The following is a 14,370-nucleotide window of genomic DNA, read 5'->3' as shown; positions in this document are numbered from 1 at the left end:
AATTAGGGATAAGGATTAAAGCACAAACGCATCACGAAACACAGAACCATCAAAATGATGATCTTTATTAGAAGAAGAAAGTAAATAAATCAGGTCGTCTCTGTCTTCTTTGTCACTGCAGTCTGAGATCTGTCAACCACGTGCTAGTTTCTTCATCAGTAGTGACATTTCCACAGCACAGGACCACAAAATGGCACGAAGGACCACTGGTGCAGAGGCAGCATGACTTCCACAAACCAAAGCAAGGCCACAATTGGCAAAAAAGCAAATACCAAGCAAAATCAAATGGAGAGAGGTAAATAAAACTTCTGTTGGAGGCGACAAAGATATGGAGAAAACAAAACAGACAAATCACTCTATTTATTTTACACCAAATGCCAGCAGCCTGTTCAGGTTAGTAGCGGCAGGGCCAGACAATATTGACGAAGCTTCAAATCCAAGGATATTGACACCATCATATAAGCCTGGCAGATTTTCTCTACTGACAAACTAATTAAAAAACAAACACACCCACAAACATAAAAGGTTCCAGGAGACAATGGTGGAAATAATGCTCTCTAAATTACATGTCACCTCTCTTGCTATAAAAGACAAAAACTCCCTGAGTCTCAGTTTAGTTCATTTTTTAACCGTGACTTGCAAGGTAGAGTCAATGCTTCTGTTTGTCAGGCACGCTAATCTAGGCTACATACACCAAAAAGCAAAAAAACATATGCAAAGGCATAAAACGTGAGGGGAAGTGAAAGAAGTTGTGCTATACTGTGGCCTGTGCAGAATAGGAATGGGAGAGCACTGCTGTGTTTGCTCAACGATTAGTGCTTTAGAATAATCTCCAGGGCTCCTAGAGAGAAGGAGCGAGGGACTCATTCATTGGGCTGATTCAACAGCCTGAAAAGATTAAACACTCATGCTGAGAAGACAAGCAAATTCAGTCTTGAGATAGGAATGAAAGAGAGGGGAGGGAGAGTTGTACGACAGAAAAAAAAAACCTTAAACACTGATGCACCAACCTAATGCACAGATGCACAAACGTATCCGTGTGGTAGTTGAGAGTGAAGGACTCACATGCATGGTCAATTAGACCAAGTGTAAAGAATAATCAAAGTTGGTATTTTGGCCATGTGAACTCCTTCATCTTAGTTAAACTGTCCATACCCCTCTGTTCCTTCTCCTCTTTCAAGTCAGACCTTTTGTATTGCCAGTCTTAGCAGGGAAGAGCAAATCCCCAGTTCAGCTAAATTACTAGGTCCAGCCTGAGCTAGATAGTGACCCCACAGTCCTTCCTCACACCTGTTCACCTAAATATAAGCTTGCTTTGTTGTGCTTCTACATCTCTCTCTCTCTCTCTCTCTCTCACACAGACACACACACACAAGGTGAGGGCATGTCTTTGTTACAAAACGATCTGATGCATATTTGATTTGGTGCCATATAGTGCAGTTCGATAAGTCACCTCGAGCCTATGACTGTATAAGCAGTGAATATTTTAGGCCAGCAGAGACAACCAGTTAATAGGAATGTGCATCTCTCCCCTATAAAACAGGTCTGATACATATCTAGATACATGGGCTATGATTCGGTTCATGGATGATACCTCTTTCTTTTTATGGAACAACTTGATGCAATTCAATTTGGTTCGATACAATACAAATAAATAGTTATTTGCTGAATGTAGACACAGATTTTATGGGCAGCACAGTGGGTTTGTGGTCATGCGATCACTTCCCACCTGGTCCTTTCTGTGTCGAGTTTGCATGTTGTTCTCTGCATGTTTACATGGGTTCCCTCCAGGTGTTCCATTTTGTCTATATGCAGCAGCCCTGAGACAGACTGGCAGCCTGTCCAGTGTATACCTCGCCTCTTGCCTAATAGCTGTTGGGATAGGCTCCAGCCCCATGACCCTTAACTACAATGAGTGGGTTTAGAAGATGGATGGATAGACATCGTCTTTCCATGATAAATTAGAAGAGCCAATAGAGGGATTTCTTAACTTCAAATACATTTTCACAAAAGACTAGGGACCTTCTTTAGGTTTTAACTAGTGTGTGCAGCACATTGGAATTGTTTTTCCTCACCTTTTGTTCACCACTGGAGGCAGCACTGTACGTAGCAGCAGATAGCACAGTATTGAAGAAGTCCAGAAGAAGCAGCCAGGTGTTAGCATGGCATAACTTTCCCATTCTGAACTGGTATGACAGTTTAACAAATAATGAACTGAACATAAAGTTAAAATAGGCTAATTTATCCTTTATATTGCCTACCGTTATCAGACATGTTTATTTTACTTTTACGTCACAAAGTTAGCATTCCTGTGACTAGTCTCTCAACAGCCTTGTGCTTACCTTTGAACTTTTACAAAAGTTTAAAGGCATGTAGGTAGTAGCACAATGGTTTAACGCAGCCGACTGATAACATTAAAACTAAGCCATAAACCGGATTGTAGGTCATTCATATTGATTCAGGGATCAGTGTATTGATGTAAGATAAGATCAACTTTATTTATCCTGAAGGAAATTATTTTGCTAGAGTACAGATACAGTAAACAGTGAACAATGTTTTTTTTTTATTTGTTTTTTTTACAGTAAGTACAACAAATTTATGCAAAATGAATGAAGACATTTGCATAAGATGTTTGACAACATTGCATATAACTCTGAACAACTCGTTATGTATTCATCCTACAGAAGGGGGAGGAATTATACAGTCTGATTGCCACAGATAGGAAAGACCTCCTGTGGCATTCTGTGGTGCACTTCGGTGGTCTCAGTCTATGGCTGAAGGTGCTCTGACAGGATGTCAGTGTGGCATGCAGGGGGTGGGAGGTGTTCCCGGGAGGCTGAGCAGCTTTCTCAGCATCCTCCTCTCTGACACCTCCCCCATAGACTCCAGCTCAACCCCTAGAACAGAGCCAGCTCTCCCGATGAGCTTGTTGAGTTTGTTCATGTCAGCTGCCTTCAGCCTGCTGTCCCAGCACACTACAGCATAGACTATGACGCTAGAGACGACAGAGTGATAAAACATCTGCAACATATTTTTGCAGACACTGAAAGGTCTGACCCTCCTGAGGAAGTACAGTCAGCTCTGATCTTTCTTGTACATAGCATCTGTGTTTACAGTCCAGTCCAGTTTGTTGTCTATGTAGACACCCAGGTACCTTGTAGTCCACAATGTCCACCTCTGATCCACTGATGGTAACTGGGTTCAGACGGTCTTGCATCTTCTGAAGTCCACCACCAGCTCCTTCGTCTTAGATACGTTGAGCTGCAGGTGGTTGAGTCCACACCACTCCACAAACCTGTCCACCACACTCCTGCACCCAGCCTCCTGATCACTGCCGATGCAGCCCACAATGGCAGAGTCACCCAAAAACATCTGCACGTGGCTGGACTGTGACCATATCTTTTAATTTAAAATTGTTTTCTGATTCATATCTGTTATTCATTACACCCCAACAATTACGACAATATTGTTTTTAAAAAGTGCAATTGTTCATTTATAACTTCAATGTTTAATTTTCGAGTAGATCAATCTTTCTCTCTTTATTTCAGAACTCCATGTTCCCAACTGTGCTGCTCCATTACACTGGACAGTCAAACGCTTTCGAAGGAGATGAGAGAAAGGCATTTTGATCTTCATCTCTGGAAAAGAAGAAAACCAGAGAACACCAAAGGCCTTGTCTCTGGGAAGTGGTGACTGGGGCAATGTCGAGGGTCATCCACTGTATGGTGGCACCCAAGTCTGTCCCCGAGGTGGCTCATGTGGATGGAAACCCATCCCTTCTCTCAGCAAGGATGATCATCTTCCACTGCTGTCAAAGGAGCTTAAAAGCTCCACTCTCCGCATTCTGCAGACCTGGAAGTAACAAGATTTCTGTGGGTGGATACACCCATTGTCAGTTTGGTCTGGTCACACCAATGGTTGGCACACTAAGGGAGTGGCAGTTGCTTTGGCAGACCAAGTTCTTTCAAAGCTGTCGGATATCACCCAGTCAATGAGAAAACAGATCAAATCTAGGCTTGAGTCTTCAACCTGCCTTCTGGGAACATGTAGCAGAAATTTTTGATGGATACTTGAAGAAAATCCTTTTCTGTTCCACTCCACCATGAAGCTGTATAACGGCTGATTTCACAGACAAATGCTGCAGTATTCAAAGTTCCTACAGTCACAGCCAGAAAAGCCTAGAATTCCTTCTGAGTTGTCATGGGTGTCTTGGTGACTTCTCTCACTAGTCTCCCTCTTGCATGGTCATTTAGTTTTGTGAAATGCATACACCAGACAGATTTACTACAAAATACCACACTGTTTGTATTTCTATGGTAAACAAATGTATATATCTCTAGGCCACAGTTATTGGATTTATTGGTTTTTGGATCCCCCGACTGCTCTAAAAATTGCAAGACTCAGTGAAAAAACATTACCCCTGGGCACTTTTTTTCCCAGCTGAATGCTTGGTATGCTGCCCAAAAATTTCAAGAGTCAAGAGTAACTTCAAGAGTGATGTTATGTCCTGGGTTTGTGAGCTTTAACTGATACCCTACATTATGGATTGAATTTGTATCTGCGCACATCCAAAGGGTCATGGTGCCTGTGCATCCTGAAGGAACATTTGTATGAACTGAATAAATATCAAATATTATGTGGAAAAAATGTCTTGTTTTACACTTCTCTTCATGGAAAATTAATGTCTATGTTGAGGAAATGTATCTGAATGCACTGTATCCCACAAAATCAGATATGTATCAGCTAGTTTTGTAATGAAGACATACCCACAACTTTCTCTGTGTGTGTGTGTTTGTGTGTGTTCATTATTTCAGGTGCACTCAATGAGTACTTGTGATTTACAGCCTTAGATATGAAACATACATATATTTACATATAGGTAGCTTAGCCGCCGTTAGTTACCCCCTGGCAGATCCCGAGCAGCCGGGAAAGCAGGCTGACTGGGTGACTGTGAGGAGGAAGCATAGCCCTAAACAGAAGCCCTGTGTACACCGCCAACCCGTTCACATCTCTAACCGTTTTTCCCCACTCGACGACACACCCGCCGAGGATCAAACTCTGGTTATTGGCGACTCTGTTTTGCGAAATGTGAAGTTAGCGACACCAGCAACCATAGTCAATTGTCTTCCGGGGGCCAGAGCAGGCGACATTGAAGGAAATTTGAAACTGCTGGCTAAGACTAAGCGTAAATTTGGTAAGATTGTAATTCACGTCGGCAGTAATGACACCCGGTTACGCCAATCGGAGGTCACTAAAATTAACATTAAATCGGTGTGTAACTTTGCAAAAACAATGTCGGACTCTGTAGTTTTATCTGGGCCCCTCCCCAATCAGACTGGGAGTGACATGTTTAGCCGCATGTTCTCCTTGAATTGCTGGCTGTCTGAGTGGTGTCCAAAAAATGAGGTGGGCTTCATAGATAATTGGCAAAGCTTCTGGGGAAAACCTGGTCTTGTTAGGAGAGATGGCATCCATCGCCCTTTGGATGGAGCAGCTCTCATTTCTAGAAATCTGGCCAATTTTCTTAAATCCTCCAAACCGTGACTATCCAGGGTTGGGACCAGGAAGCAGAGTTGTAGTCTTACACACCTCTCTGCAGCTTCTCTCCCCCTGCCATCCCCTCATTACCCCATCCCCGTAGAGATGGTGCCTGCTCCCAGACTACCAATAACCAGCAAAAATCTATTTAAGCATAAAAATTCAAAAAGAAAAAATAATATAGCACCTTCAACTGCACCACAGACTAAAACAGTTAAATGTGGTCTATTAAACATTAGGTCTCTCTCTTCTAAGTCCCTGTTGGTAAATGATATAATAATTGATCAACATATTGATTTATTCTGCCTTACAGAAACCTGGTTACAGCAGGATGAATATGTTAGTTTAAATGAGTCAACACCCCCGAGTCACACTAACTGTCAGAATGCTCGTAGCATGGGCCGGGGCGGAGGATTAGCAGCAATCTTCCATTCCAGCTTATTAATTAATCAAAACCCAGACAGAGCTTTAATTCATTTGAAAGCTTGACTCTTAGTCTTGTCCATCCAAATTGGAAGTCCCAAAAACCAGTTTTATTTGTTATTATCTATCGTCCACCTGGTCGTTACTGTGAGTTTCTCTGTGAATTTTCAGACCTTTTGTCTGACTTAGTGCTTAGCTCAGATAAGATAATTATAGTGGGCGATTTTAACATCCACACAGATGCTGAGAATGACAGCCTCAACACTGCATTTAATCTATTATTAGACTCTATTGGCTTTGCTCAAAAAGTAAATGAGTCCACCCACCACTTTAATCATATCTTAGATCTTGTTCTGACTTATGGTATGGAAATAGAAGACTTAACAGTATTCCCTGAAAACTCCCTTCTGTCTGATCATTTCTTAATAACATTTACATTTACTCTGATGGACTACCCAGCAGTGGGGAATAAGTTTCATTACACTAGAAGTCTTTCAGAAAGCGCTGTAACTAGGTTTAAGGATATGATTCCTTCTTTATGTTCTCTAATGCCATATACCAACACAGTGCAGAGTAGTTACCTAAACTCTGTAAGTGAGATAGAGTATCTCGTCAATAGTTTTACATCCTCATTGAAGACAACTTTGGATGCTGTAGCTCCTCTAAAAAAGAGAGCTTTAAATCAGAAGTGCCTGACTCCGTGGTATAACTCACAAACTCGTAGCTTAAAGCAGATAACCCGTAAGTTGGAGAGGAAATGGCGTCTCACTAATTTAGAAGATCTTCACTTAGCCTGGAGAAAGAGTCTGTTGCTCTATAAAAAAGCCCTCCGTAAAGCTAGGACATCTTTCTACTCATCACTAATTGAAGAAAATAAGAACAACCCCAGGTTTCTTTGCAGCACTGTAGCCAGGCTGACAAAGAGTCAGAGCTCTATTGAGCTGAGTATTCCATTAACTTTAACTAGTAATGACTTCATGACTTTCTTTGCTAACAAAATTTTAACTATTAGAGAAAAAATTACTCATAACCATCCCAAAGACGTATCGTTATCTTTGGCTGCTTTCAGTGATGCCGGTATTTGGTTAGACTCTTTCTCTCCGATTGTTCTGTCTGAGTTATTTTCATTAGTTACTTCATCCAAACCATCAACATGTTTATTGGACCCCATTCCTACCAGGCTGCTCAAGGAAGCCCTACCATTATTTAATGCTTCGATCTTAAATATGATCAATCTATCTTTGTTAGTTGGCTATGTACCACAGGCTTTTAAGGTGGCAGTAATTAAACCATTACTTAAAAAGCCATCACTTGACCCAGCTATCTTAGCTAATTATAGGCCAATCTCCAACCTTCCTTTTCTCTCAAAAATTCTTGAAAGGGTAGTTGTAAAACAGCTAACTGATCATCTGCAGAGGAATGGTCTATTTGAAGAGTTTCAGTCAGGTTTTAGAATTCATCATAGTACAGAAACAGCATTAGTGAAGGTTACAAATGATCTTCTTATGGCCTCGGACAGTGGACTCATCTCTGTGCTTGTTCTGTTAGACCTCAGTGCTGCTTTTGATGCTGTTGACCATAAAATTTTATTACAGAGATTAGAGCATGCCATAGGTATTAAAGGCACTGCGCTGCGGTGGTTTGAATCATATTTGTCTAATAGATTACAATTTGTTCATGTAAATGGGGAATCTTCTTCACAGACTAAAGTTAATTATGGAGTTCCACAAGGTTCTGTGCTAGGACCAATTTTATTCACTTTATACATGCTTCCCTTAGGCAGTATTATTAGACGGTATTGCTTAAATTTTCACTGTTACGCAGATGATACCCAGCTTTATCTATCCATGAAGCCAGAGGACACACACCAATTAGCTAAACTGCAGGATTGTCTTACAGACATAAAGACATGGATGACCTCTAATTTCCTGCTTTTAAAATCAGATAAAACTGAAGTTATTGTACTTGGCCCGACAAATCTTAGAAACATGGTGTCTAACCAGATCCTTACTCTGGATGGCATTACCCTGACCTCTAGTAATACTGTGAGAAATCTTGGAGTCATTTTTGATCAGGATATGTCATTCAAAGCGCATATTAAACAAATATGTAGGACTGCTTTTTTGCATTTACGCAATATCTCTAAAATCAGAAAGGTCTTGTCTCAGAGTGATGCTGAAAAACTAATTCATGCATTTATTTCCTCTAGGCTGGACTATTGTAATTCATTATTATCAGGTTGTCCTAAAAGTTCCCTAAAAAGCCTTCAGTTAATTCAAAATGCTGCAGCTAGAGTACTGACGGGGACTAGAAGGAGAGAGCATATCTCACCCATATTGGCCTCTCTTCATTGGCTTCCTGTTAATTCTAGAATAGAATTTAAAATTCTTCTTCTTACTTATAAGGTTTTGAATAATCAGGTCCCATCTTATCTTAGGGACCTCGTAGTACCATATCACCCCAATAGAGCGCTTCGCTCTCAGACTGCAGGCTTACTTGTAGTTCCTAGGGTTTGTAAGAGTAGAATGGGAGACAGAGCCTTCAGCTTTCAGGCTCCTCTCCTGTGGAACCAGCTCCCAATTCAGATCAGGGAGACAGACACCCTCTCTACTTTTAAGATTAGGCTTAAAACTTTCCTTTTTGCTATGTGCTTTTTGCTTATAGTTAGGGCTGGATCAGGTGACCCTGAACCATCCCTTAGTTATGCTGCTATAGACGTAGACTGCTGGGGGGTTCCCATGATGCACTGTTTCTTTCTCTTTTTGCTCTGTATGCACCACTCTGCATTTAATCATTAGTGATTGATCTCTGCTCCCCTCCACAGCATGTCTTTTTCCTGGTTCTCTCCCTCAGCCCCAACCAGTCCCAGCAGAAGACTGCCCCTCCCTGAGCCTGGTTCTGCTGGAGGTTTCTTCCTGTTAAAAGGGAGTTTTTCCTTCCCACTGTAGCCAAGTGCTTGCTCACAGGGGGTCGTTTTGACCGTTGGGGTTTTACATAATTATTGTATGGCCTTGCCTTACAATATAAAGCGCCTTGGGGCAACTGTTTGTTGTGATTTGGCGCTATATAAAAAAATTGATTGATTGATTGATTGATATGCCGTATGTCATCCTGGCTGGCTAGTATTTTCCTCTCGACTCTGAAAGGCTATTGCTGGGTTTTAAAGCACCAATAAATCCCTGAACGCCCCTTTCCAGCAAGGCTATGAATTTTGATGTGTCTTTGTGTGTGGCAGACAGCAGAGAAGACCGGAGAGCAGAGGAGAGTGGGGTTAGAGTGATTAACCACTGCGTTGATAGGGATTTAGTGAGGATCGTGGTTAGTGATGGGTGGCCTATCTCTGTACGCTCTGACTAACCGCTGATCCCCAAGAGGGTTGAGCTCAGCTCAGCAGTCCAAAGCATTTTCATTAAGGATGGATTGAGTCCATCTCAAAAGTCTCCCAACACACACCTTCAGAAACACTTCATCAAATGTAGTGTTTTGCTTAGTGATTAGCCTTCTGAAGGCTTTGAGAGAGTGAGACTGACTCCTCTGTTTATAAACCCACTGCATATTCTCACTTCACTCAAATCTGGCCTTTTCCAATACCTTTTAATGAAGTAGGCTATTTATACAATGAGGACACAAAAAGTTTCCAATGTGAGAAGAGAGCAGATGAATGACAGCATTTTACATTTCTGAGCAATGAAACAGTAAGTGGTAGCAAGTCATTGGCTATGGTTGAAGACATTTCTGACAAAATATGATTCATGCAGACTGTTCAAACAGCATCAGTTAACACGCAAAATTCATATACATTTCCTGAACCTGTTCTGACCACAGCACAGCTGGCAATATAAATGAATTAATATCCAAAACAAATCTAAAAACAGCAAAGACGACATTATTTTGCTTCTTCATACTGTATTGCAAAGTGGTGAAGTGCATGAAACATCAAACAGCCCACAGCCATATTGTGCTGGCTTAGCAGAGATGATCAGCTGGGAAGCAGGCGAGAAGCCAAGCTTCTCTTTAGGGTTATTTTATATGCTTTACTCCACTTCTATTACTTTGTCCCTCAACTTCTGATGGTCTTTGCATCCCTTTCTTATCAATGGGTGTCTGAGTTCCTCTTTTTGTGAGTTCCTCTTACTCTATATTATGTTCAATGTATTTTATGTCTATTGACACTAGTCACCCCACCCCCCTCTGAGCGCACGATGATGTGAACCCCCCTAACATCTTGCTGTGTCCTCACAGTGTAATAAGGCTGTAATCCACACAAGCTGTCAGTTGATACAAGCGTCCTTAAAGGGACAAAAGAGAAAAACAAGGGGGAAAATGGACAGCTAAAAATAAATCCTCAGCTGTCAGGGTGAAAATCTGTAAAGTGTTTTGGGGAAATGGTATCAACATGGCAAAAATAAATAAAGTTTCCTCCACATAGCAAAATACAGACGAGCAGATGTGACATTATGCCAATTACCAGTTTTTCTGCACACCTCTAATAAGGTGGCAATAGACTGCTGATCATTTGTCTATTGTAGTCAGGGCTGTAACTTCAAAAAAATTCTGTCACCCTGTAGCCATTTTTGAGGAAAAGTCTTCCCAGAGCATTTTTTGAAAGTTTAAGGTGTCCCAAATAAGAATATACTGTATGCCATTGAAATAAGGGCACCAGTTTTTAAAATATTTCCTCCACCAAGGAGGCATGCCTTTAGCACTGTTATTAGTTTCTCTTTCAGGCTGTATGTCTGTCTGTCTACTTGGCAGACTTTCACTGCGCATTGTGCATGAGTGTAGCATGGACAGACAATGAACCCATTAAATTTCTGCACCCACTGACAGCGAGGGGGTGGGGCAGTGGGCGTGGTCAATTAGAGAGGCATCTCACTCTCAAATGGTAAGCTACAGTGTGTAAGTCAGTGAGGTCATTTTCAAAAGCCAATAAGCTAACCTAGCTAGTATACTGGGCAGCTAAGCAGGTGGTTGGTTTAATTTGGTTGCAAAGTCTGACATAACGCGTCACATGATTTTTCTCTGCACTCATTGGTTCTGGCGGTGCAGTGTAAACAGTGAAAGAATACCACAGTGTTGTGTGCCCATGAGCACCAACTGACCTGAAACTTCGCCGGATTTGTCTTCCTATAGGTTTCTGACTAATGGCAAAGAAAAAAGCAGAGTAAAGTAGAGTAGCGTAAGGTAAATAAAAGCGACTATATTAGACATGTTACTGCAAAGTGGATCCAACAGATAATGTTAATGTCACCTTCGCAAAAGTATTTCATTTAGATCAGTGATTGCAAGTGGGATGGGTATCATTAAGAATCTATAAATTATTCGTTATTAAGTTCACATTGTGCCAGAGCTAGCTGGTGGTCGGAGATAACAGCTGTGACCACTTATCATGACAAAAACATGTTTGTTTTTGTCTCGTGAATGCTCTGCTAAAGAAATTAGATTATTCCGACTATTTACCCAGACTGACAACAAGTATGACAAAAGGAAGTACTTTTATGTACTTTTTGAGGCATTTTGTGAATGCAGAAACGTGCGGTCTCATGTTATTAAACAAACGCACCCTTGCGCATGCTCCGCTGTGGAAAACGAGATTAGCTGCCTAATCAGTGGGTCAGAGTCCGACGATTGAGCCAGTCTGACAACAATTATGAGTAAAGTAGGTATTTTTATGCATTTTTTGTGGTTTCTTGAGGCATTTTGTGATGGCAGAAATGTGCTCCAACCTCAAAACATGTTTCTATGACATAAACCTAACGCAGCCTCTCTTCTTCTGTGACATTTAATGGCAGCCAGCATCCTGTACCATTTGCAACACTGACAGACATCAACCGATCAGAATCAAACGAATTCAAGGCCTTTTTATCCTGTTCTGGTGCACAAGATAAAAAGTTTGTCAATGTAAACAAAGTGACCAGCTCAGCCATCACTGTAGAGAAACCCATAGATTTAGTTTGTTTGGGTCCGGAAAGAGATTTATCACGTGACGCGCTACGCCATGGCTTTGCAACCGAATAGCTTTATCAGACAAATCTACTCTAGTTGATGTATCTGTCAAACAGAAGCTGATACCATCTAAGGAGGGAAGAGGCACTTTCAGGGATGCACTGACACAGAACAAGTATTTGACTTTCGATTCCCTGTATGAAGTGCAACAGTTAGACCCAAAAAGTGGGAAGGCAAAAAATGTTAAGGCAGACAGAAACATCCCTATAGCACCTCATTGCTGCATATGAAGCAGGACACCCAGTCAACCTCAACAACATTATGATACGTGAACTGTTTCTTGTACCCCTATCATGGGTACATGTTAATGGGCAGGATCCTTCAGGTTCAAAGGTAATGCTCACTAAAATCTTGACTGTTGACATTCCATGTCCCAATTACCTTGAAGTCAGAGATCTACAGGATGAACCAATGTAAATGATGGTCAAGCTCTGGCCATTGCCACTGGAAAACTACAAGCAGCAAAGACTTTTGGGGACCTTGCTGACACCTTTGTTGAAACAGTTCTCCACAGGTATCAATTAAAAGTGGAATACGGAAACAGCATGGAAGAGGCGAAGTGGCAATCAGGAGAACAGATACAAGCAGAGATTTGCCGCTTCCTGCAAAATAGGATAACTTCATTGCTCATGAGGACAACAGGGCAGAATCTGCTCAATCTATTTCATGACAGCTGCTTCTGAGAGCCCCAGAAAACAAGACCATATTTGCTACAGGTGGATTCAGCGATAATGAGTGTCAAAACCTTGCAGCCCATCCTTGACCCTGACAGTTTGGAAGCTAAACATGAAGATGCAGACAAGAACTGCTCTTCACTGCATTAAAAGCAGTCCAATGACCATTATTGCTTCTGCAAGAGACACCAACTTCTTGCTAATGCTGACTGCCTACTTCCACATGATACACGCCAACAAATGTGGGTGAAACCAGGGAGAGCAAAGGAAAGAAATTACATCCTAGTTCATACAATAATGGAAAAGCTGTAAATGGAAGAAGAGGTGTTCAAACTGCTTCCAGGTTTGTAGCTCTGACTGGGAATGACTCAACCTCATAAATTCGCAATGACATACAAAGAAAACGTGCTGGGATGTGTTTGTAGAGCATAAATATATTCTGCATATTTGCAGAAGTATTTTTCCACAAACTGTATGGTGTGATGAATGCTGACAACATCAGCAAAGTTAAATCAAACATGTTCATTAAGGGCATAACAATAAAGAGAATACCACCACTTTGTCTACTTTCACATTCAACATTCTCACTTCCAGGCTTTTGAGACTGGATACAAGACAGCCCAATGCGGCTGCAAGCCTAACCCATGTAATGCTGCAAGTGCAGAAACTCCAGAGATACCTGTATGAATAACTACCAGTAACTTGTGTAATGTTGCTTTAAAAACCTGTAAATTAGACTTTTTTTCAGTTCTTGCTTTGGTTGCCAAGTGGTTAATGCGCTTAGTTTCAATGCAGAAGGTTCCGGGTTCAAATCCCACCCCTGCCAAATTTCTCCATGTAATGTGGAATTGCATCAGGAAGGGCATCCAGCGTAAAACCTGTGTCAATTCAACATGCAGATCCACCTTGGATTTGCTGTGGTGACCCCAAGTGCAAACAAGTGAGCAGCCGAAGCGACTTACTTGCTTTGGTTTTAATAAATGGATCGAAATGCTAAAGCTGCCTTTATCATTATTATTTATGAGTAACCTTTACAGGTTGTTATAAAACAGAAATGAATTCAACATCTCATTATCAAACAGAAAAACGGACAAAGCACTCCATATCCCTATCACATTTTATAATGAGTTGGTATTGTTGGTATATTGTTGGTATATTCCCTAGTTTTAGCCTAATTATTACAAAATTCATGCAAATGATTCTGGATTTTAAAACTTGGACTGACTCTATAAGATCATCTTTCTAAATTGACTAAAAGAAAAACTGGAGATATTTCCTCATTTATTTATTTTTTACCTCAACAATACATAATATTTGCAAATGATGAAAAGTGATTGCATCGAAGTAATAGATTATTTTCTGGACATCTCCAACATGGATTTAGAATCTTACATCACCTTTATAAAGTTAGTGAGAAGCTTAATTATAGCCATTTATAGTTTTTGGCGATTAATTAGCTCATTATGCTAATTGTTCAATGTTTATGACTAAACATTACTTTTGCAGCTTGGTATGTGGCAGAATTGGAATCAGCACATTAAAAAAATCACACAGAACCAACACATGAAGTGCTGCCTCCGAAAAATGCCTATAACCTGTTTTCTACTGAGATTCTTCCAATTTTACTGTGCATCCAGAAAGTATTCACAGCCCTTCAGTTTTTCCACATTTTGCTATGTTACAGCCTTATTACAAAATGCATGAAATTCATATTTTCATTTTTCCCCTT

The 14,370-nt window shown here is 40.9% G+C and overlaps 1 protein-coding gene across 2 annotated transcripts in view; it reads right to left on the bottom strand.

Annotated features, from left to right (window-relative positions):
- faf1 (Fas (TNFRSF6) associated factor 1) overlaps positions 1-14,370 on the bottom strand; it is a 205,743-nt gene that overhangs the window by 55,563 nt on the left and 135,810 nt on the right. The gene's annotated exons all lie outside the window — the stretch shown is intronic.

This window comes from Thalassophryne amazonica, chromosome 10 (assembly GCF_902500255.1).
Source record: "Thalassophryne amazonica chromosome 10, fThaAma1.1, whole genome shotgun sequence".
NCBI lineage: Eukaryota > Metazoa > Chordata > Actinopteri > Batrachoidiformes > Batrachoididae > Thalassophryne > Thalassophryne amazonica.
The sequence above is the reverse complement of the archived record's forward strand: the minus strand, read 5'-3'. Positions and strand labels throughout refer to the sequence as shown.